Source organism: Pinus tabuliformis, chromosome 7 (genome assembly GCF_031772625.1).
Source record: "Pinus tabuliformis cultivar Carrire ecotype Pingquan chromosome 7, CPIR1, whole genome shotgun sequence".
Lineage (NCBI taxonomy): Eukaryota > Viridiplantae > Streptophyta > Pinopsida > Pinales > Pinaceae > Pinus > Pinus tabuliformis.
In genome coordinates this window covers 55,692,914-55,717,950 of record NC_142293.1, presented here as the reverse complement: position 1 = coordinate 55,717,950, position 25,037 = coordinate 55,692,914, and positions in this window count along the sequence as shown.

Genomic DNA, 25,037 nt, shown 5'->3' with positions numbered 1-25,037 from the left:
TTGAGCTTTGGGAGCTGATTCCAGGCATCCGTCTAGAATCGGGCAGTGCTGCTGTTTCTGATTTCCCAAAAACTGTGTTGTTGGATCAACAGGAAGTGTTGTCTAGCCGCATTCCAAATTAGCGATCCTTTTTCCATAGGAGTGAATCTAATAAGCTCCTCCGCTGGTCTGTGATTGGCGTATTTGGCTGTCCAGATTGCTGCCCAAGGCTTGTTGGGCGCAGAGAGCCATTGCCACCATATTTTTGCACCCATGATTTCGTTACTGTGATTAGGATCCTGCAGACCTATGCCTCCTTTTTCTTTTGGCTTGCAGGCTGTAGTCCATTTGACTAGGGCCCATTTGCGATTTGTGCCAGATGCACCCCAGAGAAAATCACACTGAAGAGCTCTGATTTTTTTAAGGACCCATTTAGGCACTGCCAGGATTGAGAAGAGATAAAGAGGCATTGCCTGAAGCACAACTTTGATTAGCACTAATCTGTTGGCTATGTTCAGAGTTCTGTGTGTCCATAAAGAGAGACGTGATTCAAGCTTCTCAAGGAGCATCCGCCAGGAGGCGTGCTTGATGGCAGAGTCTATAAGGGGGGCGCCTAGGTATTTGGAAGGCAGGGAGGCTATGGGGAAGCCTAGAATGCGGGCAATGGCATGTTGAGTAATAGGAGGGGTGTGAAAAAAGAAAATCTGCGATTTTGCCTTATTTATGCTTGTTCCTGAAGCCTCAGAGAAATCATTCAAGATGGATTTAAATATGGAGGCTTCCTGAATAAAGGGGTACCTGAATAGCATGTTGTCATCAACGAATTGTTGATGAGTGATGGCTGGGGAATTGTGAATGGATAATCCTTTGAGATGCTGGGAGAGAAGGGCTTGCTTGATATGGTGACCCAAACCTTCCGCCATTAGAACGAAAAGGAATGGGGAGAGGGGATCTCCTTGCCTGATGCCTCTGGAGGGATTGAAAGGTCGAGATGGAATGCCATTTATGAGGATTGAGAAGAAGGTTGAAGAAATTAAGCTCTGAATCCAGCGAACCCACATTGGTGAAAAACCAAAGGCATTTAACATTTTTTGAATATAAGTCCAGCTTAACTTGTCAAAAGCTTTGGAGAGGTCAATCTTGAGAATCATACCTGCCTGTTTGGTGTTCTTGAGGGAGTGTATGATCTCATGAGTGAGGATAATGTTGTCCAAGATCTATTGTACTTCAACGTAGCAGGATTGTTCAAGCAATATGACCAGGGGTAGAAGTGGCTTCAGTCTATTGGCAATGACTTTAGATATAACCTTGTATATGATGCTGCAAAGAGCAATTGGGTGAAATTTGTCTGGTGTGATGTTGTTCTCTTCTTTGGGGATGAGGGCGATAAAAGTTGAATTGAGAGAGGGCAGCATCCAATGAAGAGTGCGCGATTCCTCCACCACTTGCCACACTTACCCCTTTATAAGATCCCAGAAGGAGTGGAAGAAAATAGTGGTGAAGCCACCCGGACCAGGGGCTTTGCCCTCCTTAAGCTGGTTCATAGTCAGATCCACCTCCTGAGGCATTACAGGTCGAAGAAGGAGATGGTTGTGTTCTTCTGTGATAATTTTAGGCACATTTTGAGTGATCTTTTCAATAGCCAGCCATCTATCAATTTGGGGTTCCTGCAGGACCTCCTGGAAGTGACTGATGAATTCCTATTCGATCTCTGCATGGTTTTCCACTCTTTCCCCTCCTTGCTTTTGTATGAAAGAGATGGTATTGTGCATTCTTCTTTGAATTGTAGTTCTGTGGAAGAATTTAGTGTTCCTTTCGCCTTCTTTCAGCCATCTAATCCTCGATTTCTGCTTCCAAATAATTTCTTCCTGCTTTCTCCTCTCCTCCAATTGATTGTGAAGGTGCCTTTCCAGTTCCAAGGTGCCATCCTTGTGTCCCTCCATGATTATCTATTGCTAAAGATCTTTCATTTCTTTGTGTAGATCTTGTTGAGCCTTAAAGATGTTTTTGAAAGTCTCTTGATTCCAGCGTTTGATTTGGGCTTTCAAGAATTTGAGTTTTTGTTGAAACTGGGACATTTTTTATCCTTTAGGCGCTGGGAAGTTGTTCCAGGAGGTTCTGATGAGATCGTTGAAGGTGGGATGGGAGAGCCAAAATGCCTCGAATCGGAATGGACGTCTAGTTGAGTTGCCTGGCCTTTGCCATTGGAGGGAGATTGGCCAGTGGTCGGAGCCCGAATATGGAAGAATAGATGCAGATAGGTCACCGTTGAGATGCACTGCATTGTCAGTGATGAGGAATCTATCAAGTTTTGAAGCAATTTGTTGCTGCCCAGCCCTGCGATTGCTCCAAGTGTGGATTCCATTGGACGATTTCATATCTATTAGCAAATTATTTTGGATAAATTCTTTGAAGTGGTCATTTTCCTATTCCAACTTGGCTCGACCTCCCTTCTTTTCCTCTAATTTGGTAATCATATTGAAGTCTCCTCCAATGATCCATAGAGGATGGACTCTATTGAAGTTAAGTGCTCCTATTGTGTCTAGAAGAGCGATTTTGTTGGTTGCCTCCTATGGAAAGTAAACATTAGTGAGATGCCCATGAACGTTGGTTCTGACTATATGAAATGTGGCTTGTATAATGTGATGGGAGGCATGGAAGTCTGAAAGCGTTATAGCTTGCGTGTTCTAGGCAATTTCCAGACCTTCGGAAGCACCCGAAGCATCCACTGCAACCAATTGACAACCTAGCCATGCTTTTGAGAGGATGTTTCCCAAAGTGTTATTGTTACATTTTGTTTCCTGTAGAAAGAAAATCTGAGGTTTCTCTTGCTTTATCATATTTTTTATCATTTTGAGTTTCCCGGGGCTATTGAGCCCTCTTAGATTCCATGAAGTGAGCTTCATGATTGACTATTAGTAGTGGGCTTGTAATACTTTTTCAATTTAGCATATCTGTATGAGTCAACCATGATTTTCCCTATGGCAATAGTTCTCTGGAGATCTGTCTTTCTTTCGTGTTTTTTGGAATGTTTAGGAAGGAAGCTACCATCCCATTGACTGCCCAGCTGTATTCCCAGTTGTTGTTGCTGATAGGCCCTTGATATGATAACTTCCAAGGTACTGAGCTGATGCACTTGAATCTTATCATATTCCTTCTTTCTGCATACTTGTTCCAGCTCAAAAATGTCTAATCCGCCCAGATCTATGCTTTCCGGCTCTACATCCATGAGTTGTATTTGACTGCTTTCCGCTGATGTGAGAGCTAAGTGCAAAGTTTGGCTGGGGAGAGCATCAACATCCATTTCATTGGATTTCCCATCAGGGTTCTTTTGAGAAACCTTAGGAGTCCCAATGAGGACTTTTGGAGGCAGGGGAGAGGGAGAGGAGGTAGAAAGAGGGGGCAGAGTGGTGGGGATGATCAACTGAGGGGTTGGCGAGGATTCCTAGGGTGGGTCTTCCAAAGCTTTGGCAAGAACCTCGAAGCTGTTGCTCGTGGAGGGGGTGGGAGCAGCGTCCTGCTGGGTTTTTTTCCCAGAGGTAGGTTTTTTATGCGGTCTTTTACGACTTGCAACCTTAGTGAAGCCCTCATGGTCCGCCTTGCCTGAGGGTTCAGAGGCTTGAGGTTTGGCATTTAGAGGGAAATCTCTGAACAGATGCCCAAGGGCATGGTACTTACGGCAACGAAAGGGAACATGTTCAAAATCTAAGGGTTGAATCCATTCATAGTCATCATGGAAGAGACTTACCAAATCTGGAAGGGCTTTGTCCAGGCGCATGAAGACACAAATGCGGGCGTAGGAGGTGTATCTACGCAACTTCGTTTCTTCAACAATTTTGATGAACTCTCCCAACCCCTGCCCAATGTCTCTGAGTGATTCTTCATCCCAGTATTCCGATGGGAGCGAGTACATCCTGATCCATACTGGCGCCCAATTGAGATCCTCCTGGTCAGGGTTGAATCTCTCCCTCCATGCCCTTAAATACAGACCAACAGAGTTAAAGAAGTAGGTACCTTCATCCATGACCCTGTTCCGATCTTCGATGCAAATAAAAATCACTGTGAAAAACCCTTTTGGTCCTAGCTACAGGGTTACATGTCCGTTGGGTTTCCATTTGGCAGAGATCCATCCTTGCAGAGCTTTTTCCGTTGGCCAGAATCCAATAAATTTTCCAATAAGCGCATGGTCCTTCATGTATTGGATCTGACCATTGATTCTGTGGCTGGGAAGTTCTATTTTTGGTCTTTCAGTTGCTATGGGTCTACATGTCGCTGAAGTAACCTTTGGCGATTCTTGTTGCTTGGACTTTCCCTCTTGTTCTTCATTGCTTCTGTCAGACTGCTCAGTGGATTCTTTTGTCGTTTCCTACACCATGGGGTCCCATTTGACCGTGTCGTCCTGTTCTGATCCCGCAGGCCTGGTCGTATTCACCGTCTGAGGATCGCTTTCTGATAAGGGGGAAGGCATTGAAAGCCCCCCCTGGGGGAGAGTCATTGCAGATCAGAGTATAACAGCTGTTTGCTGTCACTGGGAGGAAGGCGATTGTTACGAGGAGCCAGAGATAAAGCCGAGTGCGCCGTTGCAGAGGTGAGCCCAAACCCTAGCACTGCAGAGTGTCCAACCCAGTTCAGGCTTTATTATATTCAATACCATTTTATAATAATTTACATTACACATTAAAATAAAATTAAAAAATATTATATTATAGTATTAAAATATACCGCAAACATTAACATTATATTAAAAAATATAATCATATTACATTATTTTAATTTAATTCTTTCTTTAAAATGAAGTGCATTTATAAATTTATTTTTTATTTTTAATATAGTGGTTTATTTGTTCCCAACCACTTCTGCCACATATGTATCAAATGTAAAACAACTCACATCCTTAATATAATAAAATATTTCCATATATTATCGTTTCATTTTTTAACTTATGAGCGAAAACCACACCATTACATAAATCCATAAAAATACTCCATCGTAGTTGAGAGTATCACGACATAATTAAATTAATATTATATCCTAGTTTCTAAAATGTAATTTTTATAAAATTTACTACCACCTGACATGATGACTTTCAATTTTTTAAAAGAATGCATTACAGTTACAATCAGGAAAAAGCTGCACGGCTTCCATGGGCGGCTGCATTTGTCGACGATCCAACATACATCGTATGTAAGAGTTCAAACCTGCATATATAAATTCATAAAAGTACTTCATCGTAAATTCATAAAAGTACTTCATCGTAGTTGAGAATTTGTCAATACAATTAAATTAAGAAATAGTTTATAACGGGATTTTTTGAAAGTTTTTTCTGCGGGTTTTTCTGGTCCAAATTCGGCAGGAATTTATTGGAATTGCAAATTTGATAGTTAGTTTCTGCACAATGAAAGCGTACCAGGGGTTTTCCAGGGTGCTGAATCCAAATATGCAGTTAAAAAACCATTTTAACTGCAACAAATCAAAATTTAACCTCAATTTCTTCTGCCGGATTCCATCACCCGAATCTCCAAAACATCGCATTATAAACAACTCCTTAAATTAATATTATAACCTACTGGAAAACCTCAAAAGAATAGGGGAAAAATAGTGTTATGGACTTGGAATTGGAACCAATCCCCTCCTTTTTAGAATGTTTCCCACCAGTTTCAAAGCTTTCCAAACTTGACGATTAACATGAACATCGTTATCCTAGTTTGTAACTTTCATCCATGTCATTTTTAGAATATGTAAGGTTTATAAAGTTACAGTCAGGACAAAAGTGCACAGCTTCCATTGACAGGTGCTTTGTTAATGATCCGACTTCCATAACATTTATGAATACAGATCTGCAAGTAATCGACCCTACAAACCAATTATGAATGCACGCCGATTTATAAATAATGGGGATGATTTTGACGTGGGCGGCAGCGTAAGTGAAGGTGAGCTATAAATATTTATAAATATTTGTAACAATGAAATTTGAATATGAATACCAGACTTTCACACGGTCTATTGACACGTTTATTCGCTCAGAAGTCACTCACGTTGAGCCGCTCTCTCTTCCAATCAGTGTCATCTTCAATTGAATCGAAGTTGCGATGATTGAGTTGTCACCATCGCGATTTTCATTGCCCGGCAAAAGCCATGGCGACTGCTCGAAGTTAATGTAAAAAAATGAAAAACAATTGCTAACGCAAAACATGAGCGGAACGTTTTAAATACAAAAATCTTAAGGGAAAGAAAATATAAATGCAAAGTTTGGGTCATTTGAATTTACTCAAATTAACAAAAGAGCAGGAATCCAAAGTCTAGAAACACAACATTTACATGAATCTAATTTTATATGTAACGTTTTCCATGGATGGATGTTGATGGATTCCTAAGCGAGTCAAATAAACCAGGCTCAATATTTTGATGCACATAAGCAACTACGGTGCATACAATGCATTATTAAATTCTGGAGACGTCATTATAATGCAAATATGATGCGACTTTGATGTAAGGAAAAGCAAACACAATGCATTATAAATTCTGGAGACGTAATTATAATGCAAATATGATGAAACTTTGATGTAAGGAAAAACAAACACAATGCAAAGAAAAACAATAATATTTTTTTAGTCTTGATTTATATAACAAGGGCATGCAGCGTAGCGACACAATTTTATATATATATATATAACGGATATTACTTAGTTATTAGTTTATGATTATAAAAGTATTTAATTCAATTTTATGCCTATATTTATGTGAATTGAATTTTTATTATTTTATTTTAATGATTTTGTATAATTGATTGATAAAGAATTAGATGAACTTGAACCATGAATGATATAGGAACTGCTTATAAGATTATTATGATAGTCTAGTGAAACATTGAATAGAAATCTTTACACCTAGATCTATATATGAAGATCATTATGCAAAAATGATTATTGTGTTATGTTATTCAAACTTTTAGTTGCTGCATATTTTTTTCTTACATTTCACTTATATTTCTTACACATTAAAAACTAAAAAATCAATTGAATTTATTCTGAATTAATCACTTCAATATCAACAATTCTACTATGTCACTTATGTTTCCATCATATGCAATTTCTATTATATTGCATGTACAAAATTTTGGCGTAGCTTCATCACATGATAAAAGTGTTTGTATTTCTTTTATTAAGTAAGAAAATGATTGGTTAAATCTAGAAACATGTTTTACAAATAAATTTTTTCCTTTTTAGTAAATTATTACCTATTTTCTTTTTGTAGATCTTTGAAAGTATATGGGATTAATAAAATTAAGATGATTGTGAAGGTGGGTGTTTTTGGATAACTGTTAGACACTTGGAGAACACCAATATTAACTAAGCATCTAGTAAAAAATTCAAAAATAACCTATAAATAATTGTCCATAAAACCATTGAGTGACATTGCATTGGGAGAGCGGATTTGGAGCGGAGAAAGCGATGAAGGCACTCAACTAGGGTTAGGGTTTTGGCATGGGCCGCTTCTGGTAGTCCTATACCAGGGATAGAGAGCAGGGGTAGCCTGAAGCCACTTGCATTTGATCAGAGAGGTGAGGAGCACTGAGACAAGAGGAGTACGGGGATTCAAAGGAAGGTGGGACTGACAGAGAAATGGCAGATGGGGATGGGAGGGGAGAGATCCCCTCCTATAAAAATGTAGCGGCAAGCGAGACCAGCAGAAATGGGATGTACAGAGGTACCGACAGAAGTAACAAGGATAGCCCGGTCATGGGAGCTCGCTGGCAAGTAGGGCTGGGAAGCAGATGCCTACCTAGAGCAATGAAAAAACCCAGGTTCGTAATCCCTAACAATAAACTAGAAGAATATAGAGGATACATGAAAGATCATGCTCTGATCTATAAGTTTGTGGGGACCTGGCCATCTGAGAAGGATTTAGCCAAATGGATACAACAGAGATGGAAACCCAAGGGACACATAGACCTAAAACTAGGAGAAAAGGGTTTTTTTACGGTTATTTTTGCTAACTTGGAGGATAAGGAGAGGATCTTTGAGGGGGGACCCTATTTCCTGAATAACGTTGGTCTATTTATGAGGCACTGGGAGGAATGCTACAACCTAGATAAGGAAAAAATGCTAGCGGCGCCTATCTGGGTCCGACTGTTTGGACTCCCAATTGAGTTCTGGGATCCAGAGATTCTGGAAGGGATAGGAAACACGATCGGGACATTTTTTAAAGTGGCTGAGACTACCAAAAGAGGAAAATATATGTCCTATGCCAGGATCTGTGTATACATGAATATCACAGAACTGCTACCAGAGTATATCGAAGTAGAGTACCATGATGAGGTCTGGCAACAACCAGTGGATTATGAGCATATCCCATTTCGATGTTGAAGATGCCACGAATATGGTCATCTCTTTAAACAGTGTCCCTTGAATGCATCTGGAGTAGGAACAGAACAGGGGAAGGAGGAACAGAAGGAGACAGAAGCAAACAGGGAAGATGATGAAAGATTCACAGAAGTTCTTACCAGAAGGAAATCTCAAAGAGGATCGGCTCCTCTAAAAGCATCTGCTAAAATAGTCATCAGGGAAAACCAAAAGAAGTTTGGGATATTGCAGGAAGAGGAAATGGAACCGAAAAAGGAAACCAAGGAAGTGGAACTAGTAGAACCTATAAATAGGAGGGAAGGAAAAGACACGATGCAAACAATCTTAGAACAGGAGAAGGAAGGAGGAAATATGGGAACCCCCCAAGACTTATTCGAAATGGAGATAGACCCACAAAAGGACAAAGGAAGCGAAGAAGAATAGGTAATGAAGAGAATTCTGCAATAATGTCATCATCTGGATGAAAGATTCATACTGGAAGAAAAAAAAATTATATAAGGATATGTTCAAAAAATATAAGGAGAAAGGAGGAGCAATTGTAGCAAATCAACCAAAACAATTAGGAGTGCAAGGAGGACAAGGCACGGAAGTGGGAAACACTGGAAAAGCTGGGAGAAAAAGAGGAAGAAAGCCCATGAGTGAAACCATCCAAATGGTTGGAGATATGCTAGTTAACTTAGGAAGAGTTATACCTCTTTGAGAGGTATTCCAACAACCCCTTAAATTATTAAAATGATAATTACAACATGGAATATCAAAGGGTTAAATAGTAAGGGGAAACAGAGATATCTGAGGGATAGATTGAAAAAAGATAAACCAAGTATAATGATTATTCAAGAAACCAAAATTAGTGAACATAAGCTGAAAGAGATAATGCAGAAATTTTAGCCTCATTATGAAATAATGGGACAAGATGCGATAGGCAGTGTAGGGGGCCTGACAATTCTATGGAATCCAGAGGAAGTTCAATTTGAAAATTGGATGAGTGTGCCTCAAATTCTTTCAGGAAAATTTAGGAATATAGGCTCTCGAGAATGGGTCCTCCTTACTAGAGTATATGGCCCCCATTTAACAGGAGAACGCAGAAGCTTTCTTCAAAAGGTGGGAACAATCCGAAGTCTATTTCTAGATTTACCATGGATTATAGGAGGTGACTTTAACATGATCACATCCCTAGAGGAAAAATGAGGAGGTCTGAGAAGAACTGATTCGGACATGGAAGCCTTTGGCGATATGATGGCGGAACAAAGACTAGTGGACATACCTACTACAAATGGGATATATACATGGAATAACAGAAGAGGAGGTATAAACCAAATTGCTTCAAGACTAGACAAATTCTTAATATCTGAACAAGTAATAAACAAAGACATATTTTTTGAAGCAATGATCCTACCAGGAATGGGTTCAGATCACTGGCCGATCAGACTAGAAATTGACATTAAGGCCAGTCCAAAAAAATGCCCTTTTAGGTTCGAGGCCTTTTGGCTCAGGGATCAGAAATTCATGACAAAAGTGGAGGAATGGTGGAATCAGAGCCAACAAAGAGGAAGAAGTAGAATGAAGACCTTCCAATTAAAATTAAAAGAGCTCAAGGAGAAGATAAAAAAGTGGAATAGAGAAGAATTTGGGAATATATTCAAAAACCAGCAGCTCTTAGACCAGAAAATGAAAATCCTACAACAAGAAATAATCTCAGAAGGTAGAAGTGAGGAAAGAATATGGGAAGAAGGGATATTAATAAGCCAAATAGAAGAAAGAAGAAAACATGAGGAGATTTTATGGAAACAAAAATCAAGAGTGAATTGGCTTAGAGAAGGGGAAAGAAATACGAAATTTTTCCTTCAAGCCATGGTTTAGCACAGACAGCGAAATCAAATTTTTTCCATCATAAATGAAGATGGATGCAACCTAACCCAGCATGAGGAAATGGAGTAGACTCTGGTAGATCACTTCAAAGACCTCCTTATGGAACCTCAGGTGGACAGAAGAATAGCTATTGGTAAGATTTGTAAGGAGATCCCTGAACTAATCACTAGAGATCAGAACATGGCACTTATGAGAGTTGCAACCCTTGAGGAAGTGGAAGAGATTGTGAAAGGGATGAAGAAGAATAGAGCCCCAGGAGTAGATGGATTCATAGAGGAATTCTACCAAGAGGGCTGGAAATTCTTGGGGCAAGATATTTTGGAGGTGGTTGAAGAATCGCGTCAGAATTAGAAGGTATGTCCTGGTCTAAACTCAACCCTCTTGTCTCTTATTCCCAAAATGGCCAACTTTGATATTTCCCAGGGTTTTCGACCCATTGCTTTATGTAATGTAATTGATAAGATTATTGCCACTCTGATAGCCAAGAGACTAAAGCCAATTCTGTCAAGTATTATCTCTCCGGAACAAATTGGGTTTGTGGAAGGAAGACAAATACGTGATGGCTTAGTAGTGTCTCAGGAGGTGGTGCACTTCTTGAAAATAAAAAAGGAAGCGGGTATGATGATCAAAATGGACCTCTCAAAGGCATATGACCGACTGAACTGGGACTATATTAAATCGGTTTTAGCAGCATTTGGTTTTTGAAATAGGTGGATACAGTCGGTGCAAGATATGATCTCTACCCCAAACTTCACCATCCTCTTGAACGAGAAGCCAACTTCGATGTTCAATGCCACAAGAGGATTGAGGCAAGGAGACCCCCTGTCCCCATTTCTGTTCATCATAGCAGCAAAAGGACTGGGCAGATATATCAAAAAAGAACTGAGAGAAAGGAAAATCAAAGGGTTAAGACTATGGGGCAACAACCTACCGATCACACACCAACAATTTGTAGATGATATCATGCTTTTCTACGTTGTCTCCCTAAGAGAAGTAAAAAGAATAAAAAATATTCTTGACCTATTTATGGAAGCTTTAGGCACTCAAATCAACAAGGATAAGTCCTGCACATTCCTCTTCAACACACCACGCACTGTTAAATCTTTCTTGACCATAATATTGGGCTTTCACTCTGGAGATTTACCCACAAAGTATTTGGGAACCCAACTAGCCCTAAATCCACTCAAGATGGCTAACTAGCACCAAACCATAGAAAAACTCAAGAACAGACTGGAAAACTGGTCCTTTCAAACCTTGAATATAGCAGGAAGAACAGTGCTTCTTCGATCGGTCTTACAAGCAATACCCATCTACTCTCTGTCGGCAATGGCAGTACCCAAAGGGGCATGCATAAAAATGGTGGAGATATTCAAAAAATTCATTTGGGGAGGGCCACAGCAACAAACGAAATGGGTCCTGATATCGTGGAAGGGCCTGACAAAAAACAAAGCAGAAGGGGGATTAGGGCTAAGAGATCCCTATATTTCGAATCAAGTAATGGGAGCGAAACTATGGTGGAGATGGATAAAGGGAGGAGGAGACCTATGGAAAAGAATCTGGAAAAAAAAATACAACATGGCCACTACTATTGAAGACCTCCTAAGAATTGAAGAAACACCAAGAGGCTCTACAATATGGAACCTGGCCAGTCAAAACATATACATAATCTCCAAGTATGCATTCTAGGAAATCCGGAATGGGAACTCGGCTAAATTTTTGGATGAAGCTTGGCAGCAAAGAGGAAAACTGAAGGAAATGGAGAGCCTCCGAAATACATGTCAGAGGGCTAAGGAGGAAGGACTAAATTATGTAAGAGATTATTGTGATGAAGGAAGACATGATGAAACTTGGAGAACTTGGAAGGATACGGAAGTGTGGGATAGAAACATTGATTTGGAACAAAGAGAGCTATATACAAGAGAAATGAAGTTTAGGAGAATAATTATTCGAATAGGTCCAGATATATTGAGGTGGGGTAGATCTACAATAGTAACCTTCATGATCAAATAAGCCTACCATTTAATCATGTAGCAAGGACACGATGAAAATTCTCCCATCTGGAAACAAATATGGCAGAGTCATTGGTGGCCAAGGTAATGATGTTTTTATGGCTGGTAGGGAAGGGTCACACCCTGACATGGGACCAGCTTCAGAATCGTGGAATCCATGGACCCCCCAAATGCAGTCTTTGTAAACAAGCTCAGGAAATATAGGAACATCTCCTAAACTCCTGCCCTTTCACTCAACAGCAATGGGAAGAAATCAATAAGATTTTTGGAAAGATAAATAGAGATCCTCACAGTGTTAAAGAAACTATTAAGCAATGGGGATGAGGCCAATTCCTAAGCCCGGTGGTTAAAAGGGCCTGGAGTTTAATGGTGGGCTTAAACATGTGGATGATATGGAAAGAGAGAAACAAGAGAATATTTCAAGACAAGGAAACAACACCTGAATTGATATGGAAGAAAAACTCAAAGCCACATAAGGGAAACAATCCTAGTGGAAAACTAGAATCAAGAGGATTGGAAAACAACTACGAAGGAAATATCTTAGCATACCTCAATTTAGAATAAGGAATGGTTCACCCCTAGAAACAAAAAGGCCCAACAACGCTTATCCATAGCCTTGCCAATTTTAGGTGCCCTTAAGATGGCTTCATCAAACTGAACTTTGATGGAGCCTCTACAGGAAATCTAGGGCCATCTGGGTTCGGAGGCATCTTCCAAGATCATCAAGGGAGGACAAGATGGGTGTACATAGATTATGGGGGAATTATGAGCAATGAAAAAGCAGAACTAATGGCAATTCACCAAGGATTAAGAATAGCTATCTGAAATGGATACAATAATCTAGAAATATAGGGTGACTCAAAGCTTGTGATATAGATGCTCAAAAAATTGAATAATGGCAAGGGTTGGGAAAAAATAGCATAGAGTTGGAGGATGACAGGCCTAATTCAGGACATGGAAATGCTCATAAAAAAAATTGATTACAAGAACATCAATCAAATTAGAAGGGAGGGCAATAAGGCAGCAGAACTCCTTGCTAATTGGGGATGCAATGAACAAGGGGGCAAGGTTGATAGTATATGGCCGTTGCATATAGAAGATCAAAGGTTGAAACCTCTCAAAGTAATCATTACCCATGACAATAATACGTACATGAACTCAAGATAATCGATACAAGTGGCCCTTGATCGGGGTGAGAGACGAAGATATGACGTGGGCAAGGATCATGATGAGGAGAGGATGGTAGGGCCGGCCACCAAACATTCCCATAATGATAAATTAGGATGCGGGGGCGGCATGTAGGTGGGATAGCATCTCGAGAAATAGAGGTGACAGGGGAATGGGGGAAGAAACAACAGAAATTGATGGCGGAAGAATGATGGGTTGCGGTACAAGTGGGAGACGGCTAATAAGGGTGGCAAAGGGAGTAACGGAGATCATTATGCAGTGAAGGTGGAAGATAGTAGGAGCGCATGGCGAACTGGTTTCATCTGAGGTGAAACAAAGGTCTGGGTATGTTTTCGCAAAGCCAAATCTTATAATTTTTTTAATCTTGGGTAATCTCATGGAAGAGGGAGGTGAGCTAGGAATGGCAGAGAGAGGTAGAAGTATGCCAGAGGGGGAAATACCTCTTGCAAATTGTAGTAAGAAGGTGGAAGGCGGCATGAAGGAAACTTCAGAGGAAGGGCATAGCATAGGAAAGAACCGTGGAAACCAGGGTAACGACCTGTTGAGTTTCTCTATGTGTTGCGCTCAAGGACAACCTAAAGAGGAGAAGGAAACAATCTGGGAGGTACAGAAGACTACAAAGAGTAAACAATTGTCAAGGCTAGTGGGATGGAAGTAGCCAGACCATCAGGAGAACTTGGAGAGAGGAGGGTAAAACCTGGGAAAAGGGAACTCAGGAAACGGGAACAAGAGCAAATGCAGAGAATCTAACCCTTTCTGTTGGCCATGATAAACAGGGGGTTGTAAGGAGGAAAATGGCGCACCAGGGACAGGGTAGAGGGCATGGTGGAAGAGGCCATTCTAACCAGCCCAATCGTAATATCTCAACAACCTCAGCGCCAACCCCACGCAACTAGAAAACTATGAGGACACCTGTTCAAGAGGTGGAAAGGGCGTAGAAAGAAGGCACTGATGAGGATATCCATAGGCTCATTAAGGAACTAGAAGAAAACGTAATGGAAGAAGATTCAGAGCCTGAAATGGAAGAATGGGGGAACCGCATTCCGGACCCAGGTAACACCAGGGGATGGATGACATTATATAAACAAGCCTTGCATGTTTATTGGATGTTGAAATGCTTAGTCGCTAAGGCATTGGAGCAAGTTGCAGGTGAAATGGTGGAATTGGCACAAGGCATGCCTAATATGAAGAAGGAGATGAAGAACCTTCAAATCACAATGATCATGCAGGATAGTAAGCTGGATGAGATCCACCGACAGCTGAAGAAGCTTATTCCAAGAAAGAGGGAAGCGACAACACCACACGAGCTTGTGGGAGAATGACATTTTAGTTCTTGCAGATGTTTACCATGTTGACTTTTTGAAGATAGTATTCCATTTTCTTGTTTGTTTTCATGAGTATCAGACATATGCTTAGTATTTTTTGTTGCAAAGTTTATTTATCTTGGATTGATAGAATTACTCAATTTTGCTACTGGATGGCTTATATTAATTTGAGGTGGCCAACAGACTCGGTTTCCCATCTGGGTGGGTTGAGGCCACCAAAACGATGTACATGGCTTAACCTTGTTTTATGTGAACAGAAAAGGAAAGGCACTACCTCAGCTTACAAAAAAAAAAAATGTTGTCCATAAAACCATTGTAGAGTCTATATACTAATATAAGAAATCAAAAGTTCATTTAATAAAAGAATCATATTTTAAATGAGTGTATTTCCTTAAATGAATATGATGTGTAATTCTATCACTATTTAAATCTCTCAAATTATAAATCTTTTTTCAAATTTGCAAAGTTTAGTCTATTAAAAAATTATTCTCTAATAAATAAAATCTTTCTAAACTAAGTCTAAATGCATTATGTAAAATTTTGAAATATTTTTCCTTTCTAAACCTTGTTCATAAAATTTGTTCTTTTTCTAATTTTTTATTTTCCTAAACTAAATTGTACAAGAATGTTCTCCCCTGTAAATTAAATATCTTTTTATATGTTAAATATCTCTTAATAAACCAACTACTTCAATTTTTAATTTTATTTAACCTAATGTGTCATGTTCACTTTATAATTTTTTTTTGCATAAAAGCTCATTCCTCTATTTTTGTATTTCCATAAATTAAATGGTATAAAAATTTCCTTTCAATAAAATATCTCTCTATAAGTTAAATATCTTTGGTATACTTCAAATTTATTTCAGTCAACCTCATTCAAAATATGCTTAAATATAAATTAATTGAAAGGTTTTATAACATTATTGCTAAATATTAGCATCATGTTCTATGAAGCAAATAATTGGTTTTTTAAAGAACCATTCACTAAAAGATATAAATATAGTTGATTGATTCTATCACTTTATTTTTTTATTTTTTTAATATGATAATAAAGTTTTTATCCACTCAATTGTGATTTTTTCTTATATGTTTTTCTTGAATCACTCACATTAGAAACTTTTTATTACAACTAATGGTTGTTAAAATTACATGAAACCTTGTGTGTGTGTGTGTATATATATATATATATATATATATATATATATATATATATATATATATATATGAAATTTTGTAATTTTCATAATATATATTAAAAACCACATTTTAAAAATTACCCATCACATTCCAAAAAATACAAAACACAATTTTGAAAGGTACAAAATAAAATATAATACATATACCAATAATAAAATATATAAAACTTAATATATATACTACACGATAAAAAATCTAATCCACATGCATCTATATTTAAGAAACATTATTATATTCTGTTATATCATCTACTACAATATTATCACTATTTAGAATATTCTACTCAGTTATCACATTTTATTTTAAAACAAAAAATACACCTCCAATACACATAATTATGTTTATAGTAGGTTTTGTATAATATATATATATATATATATATATATATATAATACTACCTAAGCATCCATGGGGGATTTGAACCGGTGACCTATCGCAAGGAGTGCCTTAACAGTACACCCATTCACCGTCAATCCAAAGCCGTGTGGGCGATTTTGTATAATATTACGTATATAAGAAATTTTAAATTATTTTCCACTTCATATGAAAATAATAATTCATTTTAACTTATCAATAGTAAAAGACTAAAATGAAATTAAATTTTCAAATTGAGATGTAATCCTTTATTTTAAAAATATTAAATAAAGTTTGACTTTACTCGAAGATTTCTATAATATTTGGAAATGATCAAATTTCACTAGAGTGATTAATAATTTAATTATGAAATTTTTATTTTTAACATCCATGGGAACTTCACTGTGAGATTTTATTTCTACACATTTTTATTAGTTATTAAATGACGCAAAATGCCAACCCAACTAATACAAAAACTAGTTTAACTAAACTACAAAGCCATATAAGTTGAATTATGAATTTCACAGCCTTTTAAAACTACAAAGTTGTGTAGACCTTTTCTTCATTATTGAGAAGCACATTGACATTATTAAGATGAACATAAATTCAATTCAATATAATAGGGATATCATCTTCATCAGAATAACTGTTGAAGATAATGGAGAATCCTATAATAGTGTGAGTTGGTCCATGAGACCTTAGGATAGGAATTAGTTTCTATTTCTTAGGGTATGGCTCTAACTTCCCTATAGCTATATGTGCTATATAATGTTTAATGTTTATTGAGAATGTAGAGCATTCTGCAGAGCCAGACTCTCCTCATTCAGACTCTCCTTCCTAGAGATGACCAATGAGTTTTTTATTTTATTAATTCAAGCATCTCATTTGACATGGTATCAGAGCTTCAGAGCTGAGGAAGCCTATACTTGAGTGGAGAGAGGCTGGCATGACTGAGGCAAAATCAGCATGGATTTTAAGGAGAAAATCACGTCGATTCAATGTTAAAACTTACACACTTTTTTATTTACGAATTGGCGCGAGGGCTGAGGAGAAAATCATGTCGACCCTATGAGGGAAAAATGGCTGCGTTGCTTTTTGCATGTTGCGTGAAATTGCTACCATCTAAGAAGGCTACGTTGGATGCCTTGAGGTGTGCATTGAGCAGAGGTAGCGTGTTGGATTTCATTCTAGGGAGTAGGTTGCCGATCTATTGAAGATACCTGTGCAGCGAAAGAGGATTCCTGCTGTAGCGGTGGAGGTGGCCGGATCCAACCAAGGAGGGATCGATTCAAGCTGCACATCAGAGGGCATGTTCTGTTGCTACTCTCTTCAGGAGGCGATCCACATACTACGCTGAAGGATGTTGAAGCTAGATCTACTCCTGAGGCTGAGGTTGTTGGGGTCTGCTGAGAAGAAAGAAGATCGTGATTGAGGTGTGGGTTTCGTGAAATAAGAAAACTGCATGGAGGCAGCGTGGCTAGTAGATGAGTTTTGGAAGGTGTGAGCTGCGTGGAGGCAACGTGTTGACAGACATTATAATGCTAGTGATTGAGGCATGGAGGTCATGGAACAAGAAGAATTGCATTCAATGATTAGCTGCGGGAGTTTTGCGTTTTGAGGATTGTGTTTTGAATTCACGCATCATGGAGAATTTTTTTTAAGTCTTTTTGAAATTAAATTTTTCTAATTTCACTCTTTATTTAGAAAAGGGGGGCGATTGTTTTAAGAGGAAAGAATTTAAGTAATGTTTTTTATAAAGGAAAGAGGAAAAGGCCATTGAAAAATATGGATTTTGTATTTAAGTTCTTTTTATTTATTTATTAAAGAATTAAAAGGAGTTTATTCTTTAATTAAAAAGAAAAGGAGGGGTTGTGTATCATTTTGGGGGAGTGATTAAAAAAAAGGAGATCTGGTCTTGTTTTTGTTGTGGATTTGGCATTTTGCAGTTTATTTATTTTTCATTATTGAGGTTGAAGTTTTTATTCATTCAAGATGAATAATCAAGTAGAAAAAACTTACTTCAATGAAAAAAATAAGCTGGATGGATCCAATTACTTTGGTTGGAAATTCAGACTACAAACCCTGCTTGAGGGACACAATGCACGGATGATTGTGAACAGTGATGAGGTGAAGCCAAACCTCATTTTAGGAGGAACAACAAAAACAATTCCAAGACTGGGACAAGTGGGAGATTAAGGCGAGAATGCTCCTGAAATTGTCAGTCAAAGATTGCATTATCCCCCATATTTGTGATTGCAAGACTACACCAGAGATCTGGAAGGCACTCAAGGATCTCTATGAAGTCAAGGACACCAATCGACTACTATTCTTGAAGAGCAAGATTCTCTCCATTAAGATGGATGAGAATGAGACAGTTGTAGCATTCAATTTGCGGATCAAAGAGCTCAAGAACAAACTGGGAGATATTGGTGAAGCTATGTCAGATACAGATCTGGTCACGATTACCATGAATGGTATGACTAAAAAGTATTATATGTTCATCACTGGCTTGAATGCATGAGAAAAATCCCCCATGTTTGAAGAATTAATAGCAATCCTCAAGCCAGAGGAGGGAAGAAGAATCACTCTTAAACCCCAGAGTTTAGATCTAGCCTTAGTGGCAAAGAAGAAGCCCTTCAAGGGAAAGCCAAATGCATCACAGAAGAGCAGCACAACCCCACAGAGAAAGATGCCCTCACCTCAAGGTACGTCTTTCAATAGAAATGGCTCTGTGACCAAATGTTTTTATTATGGTAGAACTGGCCATATAGCCAGATGTTGTATGAAAAGAAAGTTTGATGAAGGTTAGTAAAGACATAAGCAACATGTAGGTAATTTTGCTGATGAGGAACAGAGTCAGAACATCACACTGTTGATATCTAACTCTGCACTTTCAGCTAAGGAGGATGAAACAAATACCTAGTTTGTTGACTCAGGTGCATCCATCCACGTGGCAGGGAACATACAGTGGTTTGAAGACTTCAAAGAGACCAACAATGGAGAAAACATCTATATTAGTGATTATAGAGGGTGCCAAATCAAATGTTATGGTAATATTCCTGTTGTTTTTCCTGATGGAAATATTAGACATATCCATAATGTTATGTATGTACCTAGGATAAAAAAGAATCTGATCTCTATTTCTACTATGACTCATCAGAATCTCAAGGTAGAGTTTTATAAATCATATTGTGTCATTAAAGACCTGTTGGATTCTATGAAGCCTATTACATCAGGTATCTGTGTGGGAGGATTGTACAAATTAAATGTCAGAAGTGCACCACATCAAGCATTGACATCATCCGCCATGACTACAACGGATCTATGGCATTAGAGTTTCAGCCATATTAACTTCAATGATTTGCTTCTTTTACAGAAAAGAGATATGGTCGAAGGTCTTCCTGTTTTAAAATATGTTCATATTGATTGTGATGCATGTGCACTAGGAAAGTTGCACAAAGATGAATTTCCCGTCAATACTGATAGAAAGAAGAGAGATATACTCGAGCTGGTACACACAGATCTATGCGGGCCTATGCAGAAAAGATCATTAGGCGGTGCATACTATTTTTTATTGTTTATTGTTGATTGTACTAGATTCACTTGGGTGTATTTCCTTAGGAAGAAGAGCAACACTTTTGAATACTTCAAAGAGTTCAGAAGTATGGTTGAAAAATATATAGGTAAATGTATCAGGATTATCTGCTCGGATCAAGGGGGAGAGTACAAGAAAGCTTTTGTACTAAAATATTACAAAGATAATGGGATACAATAGCAGTTTACAGTACCCCACACTCCTCAACAAAACGAGGTTGCAGAGAAGAAGAACAAAACCCTTGTGGAGTGTGCTCATAGTATGTTTAAAGGTAAGAATCTTTCTAATGGCTTTTGGGATGAGGTGATTAATACTACAATATATCTAAATAATAGGAGTCACATAAGAAGTCTAGATTTAAAAACTCCTTTCGAAGCTTTATTTGGTTTTAAGCCTGCAGTTAAGCATTTGAGAGTTTTGGTAGCAAAATATTTGCTCATATCCCAAAGGAAGATAGAAAGACACTTGACTCAAAGGCAATTGTACAAAATTTAAGGCTTACAAATTGTGTGATCCCTCTACTCATAAAGTGTTTGTGAGCAGAGATGTAGTGTTTCATGAGCAGGTTAATGATGGAAGACATGAGAGTGCTAAGGAAGAATGGCATGTGCCCTTGGTGGAAGAAGGAAGTGATGAATCAGGTGACAACAATCAGTAGCAGTAGCAAGAAGGGAAAGAAGATGATGTAGTTGTCAAGCCAAGTCGAGAAAATGATGATCAAATAAGGTTTGAGGCTACCCCACCACTCAGGAGATCAGGTAGGAAAGCTCAGTTTCTAGCAAGATATAGGGAAAATGATTTTATAACTAATATGATGAGTGTTTTTGAACCTTCTAGTTATAAGGAAGCAAATGAATGTAGTGGATGGAAAGCATCTATGGAAAAGGAATATGAATCTATAATCAGTAACAACGCTTGGGAGTTGGTTGAATTTCCTAAAGGGAAACAAACCATAGGCTGTAAATGGTTGTATAAACCCAAGATGAATGCGGATGGAACCATAGATAAATTAAAAGCTAGATTGGTAGAAAATGGGTATTCACAAAAAGAGGGCATTGACTATGAAGAAACCTTTGCCCTCGTAGCTAAACTAAATAATATCATAATGTTGATTGCTTTAGCTACTAAGAAACATTGGATGATTCACCAACTAGATGTAAAATCTGCATTTTTAAATGGGGAATTGAAAGAGGAGGTTTATCTATAGCAACCTGAGGGGTTTCTCCGGAAAGGGAAAGAACATTTAGTCTATATATTAAAGAAAGCTCTATATGGACTAAAACAAGCACCTAGGTCCTTATATGAGAAGATTGATCCATTTTTCTGCAACTTGGCTATAACAAAAGTAAAGATGACCCTAATCTGTATACCATGAAAGATGAAAAGGGGTGCATAGTGTTGATTTCTTTGTATGTAGATGATTTAATTATTACATGTGATGCTATTGCTCTAATCAAAGAAATCAAGCAACAAATGTCATAGGTGTTCGAAATGAAAGACCTTGGTGAATTAAGATACTCTTTGGGTCTTGAGATCTCGAGAGATTCGGGACAAACTTTTGTGTCGCAGGGTAAGTATGTTAAAGGTCTACTGGAAAGATTTAGGATGGATTAGTGTAAGGCTGCAACAGTACAACTACAAAAAAAACATTAAACTTCAGAGTGAGGATGGCTCTAAAGAGGTAGATGCGGCACTTTATAAACAACTAGTTGGGAGCTTAATCTACCTGACCACTACTAGACTAGATTTGGCTTATGCAGTCAATTTGCTAAGTCAATACATGTCCAAACCACTTGAGAGTCATTAGAATGCAACAAAAGGTGTCTTAAGGTACCTATAAGGAACTATAGACTATGGTATTATTGATACTGATTCTTCTGATGTTAGATTGAGAGGATTTATATATTCTGACTGGGCGAGAAATGTAGATGACCATAGATCCATAATAGGCTATGCATTCAGCATTAGATCCTGGGTGACTACATGGAGCAATAAGAAACAAAACACAGTTTCCTTATCTTCAGCAGAAGTAGAGTATGAAGCTATGTGTGCAGCAACATGTGAGGTAGTTTGGTTGCAGAGACTTCTCTAGGATGTTAGCAAAGAATAGAAAGATGTAAAAACAATCATATACGACAACTAGAGTTCAATCAAACTTGATAATAATCCGGTGTTTCACAATAACTAAACACATTGATACACAATTGCACATTGTCAAGGAGAAATTTCAATGAAAGGAAATACATCTTGTATATTATAAAACCTATGATAATTTTGCAGACATTTTCACTAAGCCTCTTGGCAAAATTAATTTTGAAATGTTCAGGGAGATGTTAGGCATATTTGTGAACCCCTTCTCCATTAAGGGGGAGTGTTGAAGATAACGGAGAATCCTATAATAGTGTGAGTTGGTTCACGAGACCTTAAGATAGGAATTAGTTTCTATTTCTTAGGGTATGGTTTTAAATTCCCTATAGCTATATGTTCTATATAATGTTTGATGTTTATTGCGAATGTAGAGCATTCTGCAGAGCTAGACTCTCCTTCGTAGAGCTGACCAATGAATTTTTTATCTTATCAATTCAAGCATCTCATTTTGACAATAAATGTGGTTAGATTCAAATACCACATGAGTTATTTTTTCTATTAGGGCAGAGGAATCCATGGGTTTCGACCATGGGGATCTGTATTTTCTCGAGGATCCTTAGATCATTTCGAAATGACTACTCATTTTCAACGACTTTCTCAAATTCGACAAATGCCTGCAAACTAATTAATAACAACCAAAATCAACTAAAATAAGTCGGTTTTCTTTATCAGATTGTTAATTTAATTTATAGACTCCCCATAGTTAATTTACTACCTCAAAATTCCCACATAATTATAATCCATTATTGGATTACATTCCCTCTACATGAGGCAAAAAAAATTAATAGGTTCTATTATCACTCCAGGAAACTCTCCTAGGTTGTAGATCGGAGATGCTTGGTAACACATAATCTTCAATATTGTTCTCTGAACTATTGGAATAAATGATGGTTTGGATCAAGTTAGGTAACCATTTCAGCTCTATTCTCACTCAAGACATGCATGAATGCTCTCACCAATACAAGGCTTTAGACCACTAATGCTCAATAATTTATAATTTCAATGGATAGATGGAGAATACTGACTATACCAGTAGATTTCATACATAAACATAAATGAATGGCTAGCTACAGGCGGCAAAAGAGAATACTGACTGTACTGGCAGATGCATATATGACCACATATGGATGGCTAGCTACAGGTAGCAAGATGCTTTCAAATCTAATTTATCAAAGCAAAGATAAGATGATAGTTATCTGGCCTTAGACACAAAGAAAACATGAACAAATTGTTCAAGTGAAAGCATAGAACATCAAAGAGAATGGACATTGAACATATAATAGAAAAAGAAGCTTATATTTCTAGAATGAAGATGAGAAGCTTGAAGGAATAGAGGAGGAACAATCTCCAGAAGTTGAACCTCTATTACATCTTACTTTCAGATATTTATAGCCTGTTTACAGTGCTCCTGAGCTCTAAGAGGCTCGAAGTCTTAATCTATCTGATCTTCATTTTTAACAGATTTGATGCCCTCTAGGAAAGCATGGGATCAGAGTTTTCTGCTTCTGACAGCAGAGTAACCACTTCCAGATATTTTTGGTAGCTTGTTGCACTATTTGGGAGTTCTCCTGTGCTAGAGATGCTTCGTGATGTTTGTTGGTGTGACTGTTGTTATGTCTGTTCTCCCTGATCTTTTTGTTTCAGGCTGTAGTGTGTTGTGGCCCTTCTCTTTCCCTTTTTATGTTATGTTCCTGGTAGACTATCTCCTGGGCTCTATTATATGGTGGAATGGGTCTTTGGGCCTTTTTTTTCCCTTTAAATTGAAAGCAATGATTGTTTTTGTTACAAACAACGAGAACACTGCAGAACTGAAAAATCCCACCCATCACTGTTCATTTCGGACTTCAAAAGTCCTAAAATATGTTTATTTGTCTATTGGGTCCGACCTTGTCGCCATCTCAAGTTGCAAAAGGCCTGCTCCTATGTATTTCCCTTAGATTATGAGATATGCCAAAACACTAAAAAATGCATGAAAAAATGGCTTTGGTGGACTTCAAATATCATATATGCCACTTCCCGGACCCTTTCGGATCTGGGGTTCATCGCAATCAGCACTGGCCAAAGGTTCCTTCGTATTTCATTTAAATAATGAAAACACACAAAACTACGAAAAAACATTGAAAATGGGCCTTCTGCAGACTTCAAAGATTATATGTTTTTTTCAGGAAACCCATTAGGTCCGAGTTCCATCGCTATCGCACTGCCCCTGTTTCCATTTGTATTCCGTTGAAACGAAAATACACAAAAAACATTGAAAATAGGCCTTCCCGCGGACCTGAAAATTTATCAAATATCATATATAATTTTGTTGGGTCTGGCCCATCGGGTTGCACACATGCTTGCGCCTAGGCCCCGCCCCATGGTATAGTGTCGATGCGATATAGAGATGCAATAAATGGCAATTGCTAATCGCTCAATGCACGGGCCTTCATGTAATGTAGCATATGCTCCCTGCCGATGCGACCCGCCGATCCAGTCATTCGCAATCACTGATCGGCGGTGTCATGTGCCCACCTTTAAAATGTCCCTTCTGCTTGGTCGATTGCGCTTAGCCGGTTAGATCTGGGTCGTTGATCAGGTAGATCTAATGAGTGCTATTCACTCCTCTATTTAAGCCTACGATTGTGGGTTTTTTCATGGTTTTCAAGCGTTTTTGCTTCCCAATAGTGTTATTTCTGCCCTTCCAAGGGCTCTCCTCTTGCGCTAATTTTGATCATTGGATGATCTTTGAGCAAACATTGAATATTTCAAAAGCATTAATGGATCTATTGGCATGATTTTAAGCCACTTTGGAGACTCTAAGAGCCTATATGGATCTGTTTTTGGGCCTTTTTCCAGCAAAGCTAACACTGGTTCCTTTTGGGGATGAAATCCTCTGTGTGAGGTTTCAAGGATCACGGATCAATGCCTTTCCTCAAAAAACAAAGTCAAATCTTCCTTCTAGTGTTCCATTGGGCATGGAGTCTATTTTGTAATGAAATAAAAATTGGAAAAACATATTTACAATGACA